Source organism: Trachinotus anak, unplaced genomic scaffold (assembly GCF_046630095.1).
Source record: "Trachinotus anak isolate AG129_WGS33_773 ecotype Australia unplaced genomic scaffold, CSIRO_AGI_Tana_v1 ptg000011l, whole genome shotgun sequence".
Classification (NCBI taxonomy): domain Eukaryota; kingdom Metazoa; phylum Chordata; class Actinopteri; order Carangiformes; family Carangidae; genus Trachinotus; species Trachinotus anak.
In genome coordinates this window covers 14,759,096-14,773,266 of record NW_027273862.1, presented here as the reverse complement: position 1 = coordinate 14,773,266, position 14,171 = coordinate 14,759,096, and positions in this window count along the sequence as shown.

Here is a 14,171-nt window from a genome sequence, read left to right as displayed (position 1 = left end):
AAGCAGCACATGCCGCTACATCAGGGATTTAAACAGCCCCATTATGCAAAAAGTAGCCTACCACTAGGCTAATACCTACTGTAAATGTTTTCAGTCTACTGCCTCTGTCCAAGGTGCTGACAGAGACCAGAACTATTTCAACAATAATGTAAATAATAACACAGTTATCATGTTTCTGAAACAATTCTTTTATTGAATAAAGAACAAAAACATATTCATAGTTATATGAATAAATTTAATATGTCATATGAATAAAGTCATATGAATAAATTAACAAGGAAAACAACAAACTTTCCTTCATAAAATTACCTGATTACTAATTTAAATACATAATCAACCAGAAGGACAAAAATAACACTTAAATACAAGTATACAAGTAAGTACGAAATATCTTTTGAGGTATCAAAACTCAATGAAAACAGGTTAGGGACACACTAATTCTATTTATGAAGTGTGTTTGAAACTGTTTTCAGTTACACTTGAAGCCCAATCATGGAAGAGAGAACACTTTCATAAACACTTTCATAATTGTACAAAGACAAAAGCCCATGTTTGGCAGAGGAATCCATGTGACTAACACACTGATGCAAGCACTGAAGATCCTCCACAGCATAGTGGCATCAGCATCACTGTGGTTCATTTCTAAAAAAAAAAAAAGACAAAAAAAGGACACAAACAGATCAACATAAGGAATCAAAATCCACTCTGTAGCCTTATTTGCGTGCAGATATTGTCATATGACATCATGCCAAGTGGACCACTCTGAACATTTACACTGTTCTTTTACTGGTTGCATCATCTCAGCATATGTAACTCTTGTCAGATGAAGTTCAGGTGGGAGCTTGATGTGAGATCAGGCTGAGTTCAGTCCTGCAGCCAAGCTGCTGCCAGATTCACCAAATTATATATAAAGAGGTTCCTGGACAATTTAATCCCACTGGGAGACGTGGTAAGACCCTTTCTTTGCCAATTTTCACCCTCTCTCTTATTCAAACCTCCTCTTTCTTCCTGCTGCTCCACAATGCACGATCGTGCTTTCTTTTTTTTTCCATGTTCTCTCATATCTTTTCTCAGTGTGGCTGCCACCCCCAAGCCCCTCAGACAGCATGTAGTTTATGCAAATTATCAGCCTTTCATGCTCAAAGTTGAATGAGACCTCAACAAAATCTCTCTCTCTTTCTCCCCCACACTAACACACACAGACAGCAGACACACACACACACACACACACAAACGCACACACACACACACAGACACACACAGTGAGCGATTCAGTTTGAAAATGCTAGTCTTCAGCATCATCCTTCTTCTCATCTCAGTTTTTGTTTTTGATTTGAAATCCTTCATAAGATACAGATTGGCATAATGAAGTGAGGTGTAGCGTGGGCACTGAGAGGAGAGCAAGACGAAGAAGAGCAGTGTATGTGTGTGTGTGTGTGTGTGTGTGTGGGAGGATGGTGGCTGGAAGTGTGGGTGACGAGAAATGCTAAGTGGTGGATGGATGCATGGATGGATACAAACGTGAGGGGTTGGTTGGGGAGGAGTGTGAGAGGGGTTGGTGTGTGTATATGTGTGAGGATGATGAATGTGAAATTCTTGGTGTTCCCAGGGTCTGGGAGATGTTTGAAAAGCCTGAGGGAGGCTGGCTGCAGGGGGGCGAGGGGTGTCTGTGCCCAGCTGTTGGGGGGAACCTGAGTCTCCCTCTCTCTCTCTCTCTGACAGGCTGTCCTTTTCACCAGCACATAGCCGGGCCGTCCAGCCTGCTGCCATAACAACGCCACAGCCCCTCTGTCATAGTAACGCCATGCAGTCATTACAGAGCATGGGGGGAGAGGGAGGGAGAGGGAGGAGTTTTGGGGGGAGGAAGGACAGACGTGAATGAAGAGTCGAGACATTTCTACCCCTGTGAACTTGAACTTGACTGACTTGTCTGAATGACTGGCGGGAGAGAATGGAAATCTGTTCCTGAGAGATTTTGTTCTGTGTTTTCGTCTCTGAAATACTTTTATATGCCATGAATCTGTGGTGTAAGTCATAAAAGAACAAATGTTTAATAAAAATAACAATATCAATAATAACAATAATTTACTGTAAAGGTCAACTTATTGACTTTTTCTGTAGCTTTCTCTGGAAATGAGAAGCTCTTTGTCTTGAGTGTGGTGGAAAACTCCAGAAAATGTTTGAAGTTGGATCTTTTCTTGTTTTTTGGCCAAATATTTTTAAAATCATTACAGTGATATCATTATACATGGTTCTGTTATAATGAAATTAAAAATAAAACAAGAAATAATATAAATGTTAAAATATTAATATATACAAATGCATAGAAATGCTGCCATTATTACTACGACTATAAATATTAAGAATCATTTCCACACCTTTTGATTTCTCTAATGAAGCCACACAGTATCTAAAGAGAGCAGCTGAGTTACAGAGGGATCTTCAGTTGAGATAAAGACTGTGAGGAGCTGCAGCTCAACAATAATGCAGCTAATATTTTCAACATTCAGTGTTTATCTCCATCTAGCTGCCTCAGGATCAGTGTGATATGCCTGTTTACTCCAGCCTAAAGCTGATGAATGGCGACTGGTCCACATCGGGGGTCTTAGCTGCTCAGACCCGCTCGACCATGGGAAACAAGGAGCTGTGAAAGGTCCCCTGTTGCTGTTACAAAGCCAAGAACAAGCCATAGCAGGATAATCGCGTTTATCCCCAGATTAAGACAGAAATCGCAGCTGCGGAATCCTTGTGGGGGGGGAAGGGGGCTGCAGGGATGTCCTGCCTTCAGACGAGCTCACTGTTCTATACAGGTTCTGGTGCTGAAGCAGGAGAGCTATGGCGGGGTCATTCCTGTATACTGTGAGGCCACAGCTTCGTTCTGGTGAGAGCAAGGTGTCACAATAGAAAAAAAAAACTTGCACTGAAAGCATCACTATCCATTACCTGTCCTCCTTTACCAAACAAGCACCCCTCACCCAGACAGAGCTAATCAGTGCACTGTAGTGTATTTGAATATCCTTTCTATCAGCATGCTCCCTGCCTCAGACACATAGCAACAGAGACAAATCATCGAACCGCCAAAAAACACACTGCCAGCTCTCTCCCCCAGTCTGCATACACTCTTACAGCTAAGCTCAAATCAAAAATGTATATGTGTATATATGTGTATGTGTGTGTGTGTATGTGTGTGTGTATGTGTATGTGTGTGTGTATGTGTTACATTTCTGTATTGAATTGCCCATTTACAAAAAAAATCTAAATCTGCTTGTAATAGTTTTTACTTAGATTCCTCTAATCATTGTTCTTCATAAGGGAAGAATTGTCCATTGAATGTATTTTACTTTTACTAATGACATTTTCTGGATCCAGGATATGTAACATTAAACATTTTTAATTATTTAAGCGGACTGCTTTCAAATGACAATGACAAATTCACATATCCAGAATATCCAAGTTAACATTTATATTAACTTTAAGTGTTTTCATCCTGTGTCACGCTTCTGTTTTATGCACAACACCTTGTTTTTTGTTACATGCTATTTTTATTTATTTTTTTATATTTGCATGTCTAGGCCCAATATAGAACAGTGTTTGTGCCTTTATTTTATTTTCTATTTTTATTTTTTTGTTTTGTGAATATTTGTAAATATAAGTCTGTCATGTGGGCTCTTTATTCCTTCAAGCAATATGAATCGAGTAGGATACACATTTGGCATAATGACCACGTCCTTTTTCATGAGCATTAGTTCTGGCATGAGACCACACACCCATACTCACTGTGAGAGACTCACTCGCAGACATAAAGAGGCAGGAAGACAAAGGGCCAACTTTTCCAGGAGACCCTCTTATGGCTGCAGTGCTAATGCAGTCATCTGCCACTGTCTGGTCTGGAGCGTGGTTCCCACCTCATTGCTCAGGGTTTACTGCAGCAGCCTCTCACATACGCAGTGTTGGGAAAAAGAGGTGGCAGACCTTTGTCAAGTGCTCCTTTCACAAAGCAGCCATTGTGGAGCGAAGCCAGGATCAGAATGATAATGTGGACTCGGGCTACTGTTTACCAACAGGTCTCGTGCAGCTGCAGTGGACAGTGCAGTGGCCGTGTGTGTGTGTGTGTGTGTGTGTGTGTGTGTGAAGGGGGGCAACACTTGTACTTTGAATGTGTACAGGTGCATATCGAGTGTGGGTCACTTAGTGTTTGTCCATTTATGGCTTGTAAATCTGACTAAAAACCAAACACTAGTTTTTCCTAAAAAATGATGTTCATGAATTTACAACGGCCTCATTACAGAGAACAGTTATTGTGGACTGAGTGGCTGACGGCCAGACAGACAGACAAGGTAAATCGATGTCAAATGTTATTTCTCATACAAACACACAGTCATTGTAACTAGACCATGACACATTGATTCCCAGCCTTCTGAGATGCTGATTTTGTTTTCTGGCACCAAAACAAATAATTTGTAAATATTATGTTATATTTTCAGCAACACCAGGTTTAAGCCTCTTTTGGTGGTTTTTAATCTCAGAATAAAACACATTTTAAGTCAAGCCAATAAGGCTGATTTACACATGTGCTCTTTGCTGGTAGTCATATAACATTTTGCTGTGTGAGCTCATATTATCACTCAGCTTCACACATGGCCCCTCCCCCCTGCTGCTTGTCTAATTACAGCCTGCTTCCTAATAAAGGAACAGTTCCCCTTTTATTTTTCAAGCTATGGCACTGACTATTAAAACCATTACTTCTTTGTCATGATAAGAAACAACTTAAAAAACGTATGGTTACATAAAACGTGTGGCACATGGAAACAGCCAACAGCATCAACAGCCAAATTTAAAAAAGAAAAGTTGAAAACAGGGCCTTGATAGAGACACTTTAGTTGTGGTCTTTATGTTTTCTCTAAGAATTTGCTAGGTTTTCAATAGGCTTTGTGCAGTTTTTGGACTCGAAATTTAGGCCTATTAGACTACTTTTATATCAGTAAAAGAGAATTCATCATTTCTCCATCAGAATTGAAATACTAGCTTCAAAATAACATTTGCCCTTATGCTGAAACTTAAAATTCACAGTTAACAAATTAACAATGGGGTGGTGGATTGGGCCTAGGTTGGATATTTTAATGGACAAATGCATGAATACACTTTTATGTTCTTTATTTAGAGAAGAAAATAGCTTTGTGATGTTAAAATGTAGACCTCTAAGCACAGCATTTTTTTAAGGATATTATAAGTTCAGGTTAGGTTTCATTTAAGGATAAATTAAATTGGATAACATGTATTATATGTATTAATATTAAATGCCAACCGATTTCGCCCATAAACGATGAAAGTATCAAACTGTCCGTTTTCTCCATCCCTATTTCATATCTTCATCCAGACTTTGGTCTGGTTAACAGCGGATGGAGGCGCATGCTGGGTGCTGCTGCGCCTTTAAATACTCTCTGCCCTCGTTTCTATGCAATTATGTTAATATGCAGAGCTTGTCTGTGTCCTATTCATTATCGGCTGGAGTTGCGCGATTGTTTCCTTTATTTCCCATCTTTTCCAGCCTTTGTTTTTAGGCAGGCCTGCTTTGAGCCACAGCGATGGCCTGGCGGCGAGACCAACACAGCGCTCTAACGTCGGATAAGGACTTTTTGCGTTTATGTTTGCAACACATTTTTTCCTGTATGAGGATCTTTCTCTCAGTTTCAACACTGCGGATAAAACAGAGCCGCCTATTAGTAAGTAGCCGCTCAGCTCTAGGCTATATTTATAAAAGAACCCACGCAAAATGTGAAACAACCCTGGGCCTATTTTGCTGATATAGATTTAATTGCATTGAACTGTAAGTCCACTTGAAATAATCAATCTCCTCATGTGGCTCATCCTAATGTAGCTCATTTTCAACCTTTGTGTGTGTGTGTGTGTGTGTGTGTGTGTGTGTGTGTACATTAATGTGTTTCTGTTCAACAACATCACGATGGGAACTAGAAGGTCATCGCCAGAGGAAGCACTTCAAATATCTGGAGTCTGAGAGCAAGAGGGAGGAAGTTGTCTTTAATGTACACAGCAGATTTTGCACCGTTCGTAAATTTGTGAAGAGAAACCGGTAAAGAAAAAAAAAACAGACAAATTGGCAGATATTTGTAATGCAGGAAGGTTAAGTTTGTATTTTTTCTGCTTTAAATCAGAATTAATTAGCTATTGAGATCTGGCCTTTTCGGGGGGAAAAACACAAGGCCCAGGCTGCTTCCCCAGTCCTGTCTGCCCCTGACTTCTTCACTATAATTCATGTAACGAAAACGTGCTTCACAGTGTTCACCACTCTGTTTCTCATCATGTAACTTTTACAGATTTTTGTTACAAAATAGAAAAAAAAATCCGATTTCCGTCTTATGTATCTCTACCCATTACATTTAAAATGATAGAGTTAAAAACAGACTAAAGGTCTGTTGCTTTAGTCTAAACACACACACACACACACACAAACACTTCTGTGAATGTAACAATATTTTTCACAAAGTTTTTGGAGATGGTGTATGTTTTGAGAGGAACAAATAAATACAAAAACAAATGTTTTTTAGCTGCATATATTTTCCATTAAAATGATTGATTCCTTTTTGTTTGCTCTTTTAATGTGGGGGTGGCTCTGTCAGATAATTCTCAACAGTATGTCTAGAGTTTGAAAAATGTCATATGCCTAATGAGATGTGTGAATGTATTAATTTGTTATTGTTATTTTGTTTGTTTATTCATTTTTTATCTGTCATGCTTATAATAAAACCGGCAGGCTACAATTACTTTAACTTGTAGAAACTGACTCAGTTTTAAAATGTATTTGTCTAGATATCAGTTATCACAGCTATGTTTGCTTATCAACAGTAATTTCAACCACAATGTGTTGATTCTGTAAACTTGACTTCATTAATAAGATTTGCAGGACTTTTATTTCGCCACTCATGACATTAGTGTGATCCCAGAGATGTCACGTATACAGGGATTTACCTGCAGCTTTAATATAATCAAATGTCCCGAGATTGTCCAGCACTCATTTAATCATTTGCCGTTACAGTTTACAGTAGCAGTTACATGAACTCTGACTCACTGATCAACCTTTAAAAGCCTTAGTAATGTGACCTCACTAATTAGCTACAGGTCTAGATAGTGAGATCACACCAGAGAGGAGATGAGTAATTAGACGTAAGACGGGAAGTCTTAAAGACAGTGCTGATTAGAGTCTGATAGACAGCTAACGATGGACCAATTAATGCGGCCCAGCTATGTGCCAACACAACCATTTTAGAGGCAGCAGGGTGGCTCCGTCAAGATGGCTTCCATATAGACAACATGATGTTCTGGCAGTGAGGGAGGGTGAGCTCTAACCTGCACACTCCTGCATATGCTTTAATCATGGGAGGAGGCCTCTACACAGTCGTTTGATTAGCTCTAGGACAATCATTTATTTTTTCTTTGCATTTGTAAAATTATTGTAAATACATAACTGTTGAACAATCTGCATCTGCATGTACACCGAATAATGCCTGACATTAAATTAAAAAAAAAAAATCTATCCCAATTAAAAATAAAATTGTGTATTTTGTGTAAATGCAAAAGTAAAGACAAAAGTATCTGAGACAAAAGCTGTGACAGTTTTAACTAGAATTTCCAACCAGCAAAAGAGTTTCTTGTAACCTTTATTTGGTCAGAAATCTCTACCTTATTGGTAATATGCAGGATTAGGGGAAACATTATGAGACGTCTGTGTTATTTCTCTAACAGCAGAAATAATTCTGTGCTTTGCAGTTTAAAATCTGCAGCATAGCAGACACTAGCCTTACAAAGCTTTGCTCATTTTACAGCATGGAGCCACTTGATGTGTCCTCCACTCTCTTTGCCTAATTTTCAGTCCCATTGTTACAGTAGCAAAAGAATAGTAACACCTGTTTTGATACAATAATTAAAATAAATGGAAGATTAAAATACATTGTTATCTTTGAATTTATAATGGTGATAAGCACATTCAACTTATACTGCCTGAGGCTTTTGAGTTTCATCAAAGCAATAGGGACACTGAACACATGTGAAGCTATTTAATAGTTTTAAGTTTGTTCAACAGAGATGTGAAGGGGCAACGTGACAGTAAGTGCCACTGCTATGCAGAGAAATTTGTCTCAGGTAGATATCAAAAGGAATTTTCTCAAAGAAAGAGGGAGATTAAGAACAAATTTTCACAAATGAGACGGTTGAAAAGTTTAACATTTTTGAACTGAAAAATAACTGAGACGATTGATGGATTTTCTAAACAGTTCAAATAATAATAAGGGACATCTCAGAAACAAAAAAAAAAAAAAAGATTTATGTTAGACTGTATCGTTGTGACTAGGGCTGCAACTAATGATTATTTTCTCTATTGAATAATTGGTTTATAAAATGTGAAACAGTGAAAACAGTGACAAATGTCCAGCACAATTTCAGAAAGCCTGATATGATGTCTTCAAAAATCTTATTTTGTTGCACCCACCCTCCAAAAGTCAAAGATAGTCAATTTACTCCCACATAAGGTTATGAAAAGCAGCAAATCCTTATAAATGAGACATTTGAACTGGGAAAGGTCTGACAGTTTTGACTGAAAAATAACTTCAACAACTGATCGATTATCAAAATAGTCACTGTTTTTCTGTCAACCAACTCATCAATTAATTAATTAATTGTTGCATCTAATTGCGATGATAAAACCCCAAATGTCTTTGACAAAAGGTTAAATTAACTTGCACGAATATATTAATAAAACAGTTTAGTGTGTCATTACCCACCTGAAAAGACTTCTCATCCTCGTGTAGTAGAATCTGTTTTTTCTTTTTGCTTCATCTCACTGATGCAGGAAGTTGAAGGTTTGGAGGTCATTCCTACTTTCGGTTATCTAGCTTTATGATGGATGATTAACACTCATACAGCTAGATAACCAAAGACAGGAACAGGCTCCGTTGTTTGCTCAAACAGCAAAAGGTAAGTGTGAAGCTTCCTGGGAACAAAGAAAATGATTATGGCATTAATGCAGGCCTAATGACAGGCTTAATTTAACAACTGGTAACTCTGATTTAAAATGGTAATACGTCCACCTTAACATGTCTCCCATAACTTATCAAAAAAGCCTTTTTAGCTTTTCAATCAAATAGAAGGTGGTTAATACATTATTAAAACATTTTTGGGGTTTTTTTTTTTTTTTTTTTTTTTTTTTTTTAGAAACTTCTCTGGCACTCACAGAAACACTTCAAGTTTATGTTGACAACTTGTAATTAATTCAAATTCTAGGCAAATACAGTGAGCTATCTGTGAGGCGGGGTGACAGACTGTGCAGTATGTGAGAGCCCTTATTGCCCTTTACTCTGCCAATGCAACCTATTATCACATATAACATGCAGTCAAGCCTGTTTTCAGTTGCCTCCCATGTTTTTCAAATACACCTTCAAATGTTACCCATTTGAACACACCCCGGTTTTAAGACTTAAATCAGCTCCATGTGATATTTTTCAGTCCAACCTGTATTTTCTTCCTATATGAATCACAAATTAAAAATGACCAAATGTATAAAACAGTCTTTGGTGTGTGTGGACACGGTCAGGGTGCGTGTGTGCCTAAGTGCTTTTGCCTTGTTTGCAATTTACTGAAGATGAAATTTTTCACCAGTGTCTTCTGTTTAATTTTACAACTATACACTGCTGTATTGCTATGATTACTATTCATTTATTATGATTGATATCGTTGGTTTGGTCAATCCTAAACCCTATGTATAATTTCCCCTCCAAATATATGTTGTTACACTTGAAAAGCCAATAATGTCACATAATCCGGCCTTTTCCGTGTGTCTCATAGTCTATATGTTAACTCAAAATCACCTCATGATGAACTCACGCTTCTCTTTCTCAGTACGTCTGACGTCAGTCGTTTTAATTGGGAAATAGATACGTTGGCATAGATGCGTCACTTTCTTTGTATATCTGGGAGAAAACTCTGACAAATATTAATACAATCATCATGGCCCTTTTTTCTTAAATAAATGAACATATTCAAAAGACAACAGGCTTCAGACTGTGTCTACACTGGTTCTATTTTATCCAAGCGGGACTCATTAATAAACCTCATACTATAGGTGTGAAGATGCCTTTACTGATTCAGTACATTGGAGGGTTTGTGAGGGGCTCTTGGTGAAACAGAACGGGCCTGTCACTTTATCTTAATTGCTACAAAGAATAGTCCAACGTTGTCTTTGTCAAATAGGTTCAACCTCAGCTTGAAATGTGAATTTGGTTGTTCCAATGGGACTTTATCTGTTAGCTGTGGCTTTTACGACGAAACCCATTTGAAACATTGGGATTGAATATAACAGGATAACATGGATGCGTCCTGTTCCCTAAAACATGTCTAATATCGGGCGAGTGCATCTGCGGCGGAGAATGAGATGCGTTCACTGAAACATGTCTGAGGACGATATAAGCGGGTCTCATTTGTGGAAACTCACGAATCCGAAAGACTCACTTTCCATCACGCAAGATGAATCCCGCATCCGTGGAGACCGAGAGAAAACATCCACACGTGCCGACGGGGACGGTCGGCGTAGCATTATTCAGGCTCCAGATGTGCAGGGCGCGAGTGTCTCTCGGGCTCCAGATGTGCAGGACGCGAGTTTTCTCTGCAGCCCGTGGTCTGACTAACAGGTGAGAGCGTGGATTCAGATCGATAAATCCACCACACCATCCGCCGAGGCTTGCGTGTTCGCACGGCGGGCTGTGAAGGAGCGATCCTCGTTGGATTGTGCGTCTGTTTGTGTCCGTGGGCAGGAGGTTCCCGGGAGGTCCGCGCTTTCCTCTCCCGTGAGGGGGGGGGGGGTGCCCCGCCGCACAGACGTGCCCTTTATCCGCTGGGTGTAAATGTGTGTTTTCCTTCAGTCCGTGGTCCCGAAGCTGCGCTGTGCTCCCTCACAGAGCCTCCGGTGATCTCCTCTCACCTCCTCTCTGCCTTTTTTTTTTCTAAATGCTTCCTCCTCCCGGCTGTGATGACGTCACACCGACGGCAAGTTGCTCGTAACCAATCGCATATGGCCTCCCCGTGTGTGTGTGTGTGTGTGTGTGCGGCTCCTATCATTAAATGGTTGGGGTTGTGGTATGGCATTGCTAGGAAGGAAATCAGAAAGTTATTGGGTTTACTATTTGTTCTTTTAAGGTTCAAAAAGTCTTAATTATTCCACAGTTTGTTTTAATTCGTGTCTCCTTCTATATGCTTCAACATAGCGACTCCATTCGCTATTCAAACTTTAAAATGTTCAGCTCAGTTAGGACATTATTGGATATATTCAGCTTTTTGATATAAGTCATAACATAAAACATTTTCCTGACATTTTTTCCCATTAAGATGAATGGACAGAATGTTCAAAATCCACAACCTTTCATGCATTTTTCGACCCCTTCAACTCATTTACATTTTCAGCTAGAAACTCCATTCCAAAGTCATCATGTTCAGAAACTTTCGTTAATTTGTGGTTGTATTCAGCTTTTAAATCCAATTCATAGTATTTACACAGTGTCAGTTCAAGTTTCATGAATGTTTCTGGGCCTTTTCAGGCTTTTAATGTGTATGTGGTGGAATTTTCACAGCTAGAGTGAATGACATCCCACAGAGTGGGGAGAAGCTGTTCAATGGGTCTGAAAAATTTCTGTTTAACTCGTCCTCATGGCCACAAATTTCACTCTACACACATCAAATTACCCCAGATTGTGGGCAAATGTGTCATCTTTCACACAATGTGACTACCGAAGCACAGTGACTCACAGATTCTTAACTATGAGCTTCAAAGTGGAGGGAGTACCTTCCATCTGCCACATTCAGGCCAATGTTAATAACACCAGACAATCAGGAGGAAAACAGGAAGATTCTGACACCGCAGACATTTTATATCATTGTGTTCAGCAGAATCTCCTCTCTCAGAAACTTACTTTAACCAGGTGTGACTAAGCAGTTACTATCACTATAGAAACCATTAACTGCAGCTGAGCACACACAACTGATTCAGATCAGCAGATTAGACTTGCACGCGCACATAAGCACTCAGATACACAGATAAAAAGATACATGCACAAAGGTGCACAGAGACACACACTCACACCTACGTTTTCTTTATTCCCAGTTCATGTTGCATAATTCAGGCCATTCATAAAGCAGAAATAAGATTGGTCTGTACGTGCAACTGGCTGTGAGTGCTTGATACCTGCCCTCATCTATATCCTTCTGCAGCTGTAACAATACAAATTAAATAGTATAGTAGTAGTAAGGTCATCTTGTCTTCACTTCTCTTGAAACCTAACTTTGTGGTACAATGCAACTTAAATATCCAATATTAAAATGGCATATAATCTTAAGATCAATGGACAGAATATAAATTTGATCTTTCGTGCAACAAATCAAGTGAAGTTTGGTAAAAGAAAATAAACAACATTTAAACATTTTTGAGGATGAAATGTCAAACAGCTTTTCAATTTTCATTTTAATACGGTCATAGAAAAAAAAAAGTGATATCTGCATTTTCTTTTAAAATTTTAAGTAGAATATATAATAATCTGAGAACAAACCAAAGAGATTATATGTACTACTTTGGACTGTCTCTGTCCAATCAGATTCCAGTTTAAAAATGGGGTAAAAATTCTACTTGTAACCTCAGTGTAGGAATTTTGCTCTTTTTCTGAGTTATGATAGCTTCATTAGACAACACATGCTAGAGGAATGTAATGCCATATTAGGTCTGGCATATATATTTGGCCTTTATTTTACACAGTTACTTTCTTAATTTCATAGTTGCTCAGTAGAAGAAAACTGTACCATAAACTAAGGTCAAGGCACATCAGGTCACATCTGGGCCCTCCTTCATCTCTCCGTTGTAGTCTGGATGTTGTCCACAGTCCCATGGAGGTAGCTAGTGATAGTTTCAACTATCTAATCGTTGGACTGCAAATTTGCTTACTCAGTGAAGGGATGATATCCACTGCCTGGTGTCGGAGCTTTGAAAAAAGGATGAGCCGCTTCATGACTTTGTCTCTGTAGTTGCTGTCCAGGCAAAGCATATTCCTGCCATAATTTCCCCCATATTGTCATGCCATCGCCAGTAGGCATTCCTTCCATGCACTCACCTTAACATCTGTGTCTGCAGTCTCAATCAATCAAAACTCCACATGGTCTAGCGGCAGCAGAACAGCAGCCTGCTCCCTGTCCTTCTCCTGATAATCCAATTGCCATATTCCACTTTTGCTGCCCTAGCTGCCCAACCACCCACCTCCCTAATGTCCCTGATGGTCTTGAATTTTGCTGCCATGCATGCTCCCCTGGGTTGGCCTCAATGTACACTGGTACAGTATTGGTCTGCCCGGAGGGCTCACTCTCCTCAGCGAGGAGAGTGAGCTGGAGGCAGGGGCAGTGGGCTCCATCACTCCTGCATTGGACTTGGATTCTGCAACACTGTTGACGGTCACCACGATGCGCCAGAGGATTCAGGGGTTTGCACCGGAACCAGGCCCAAGGCTCCAGAGTGTAGAGCCACACCAAAGCCAGCCAGAGCATTGTAGTTTTAGTCAAGAACTTGACCGTCTGTTTGGCTCATTTCAGCACTGAGTGTCATTCAGAAAACAAATAAGATAAAACTGTAAAATATGGGACCTTTAAAACCACTGCAGAGAATTAGAAATGTTCTTACTTTGGTGCCCCTAAGTGGTAGCACAGAGAAAGGCACTATCGCAGACAGGAATACACAATTAGACTTATTTGTGTGGACAGCTTTAAGGCCTAGAAAACATGTTACATACATTTCCTATCACATATCAGCAAAACCTACCTGCATTTACATGGTGCTCTCTTTCATTAGTGCATACCTACATTTGACATTACATTATAGATGCCAGTTATTCATATGTATTGTAGCCCTCTGCCAGAAATGTGTGTGATTGCACACCTGGCCAGGTAGGAAACAAGTTACACACAGTACGGAAATCTTCCTATTAAGACTTCAAGACTGCAAGACTAGTTTCCCTGTTTATCTAGAGTCAAAAAATATTACTATTAGCCATTTGTTTGACATTTTGTCATAATTTCTGTGTGAAGTCTTGAGTAATGGCTAAAAAGTGTTTTGTGAGGTCAGAATGACCTTG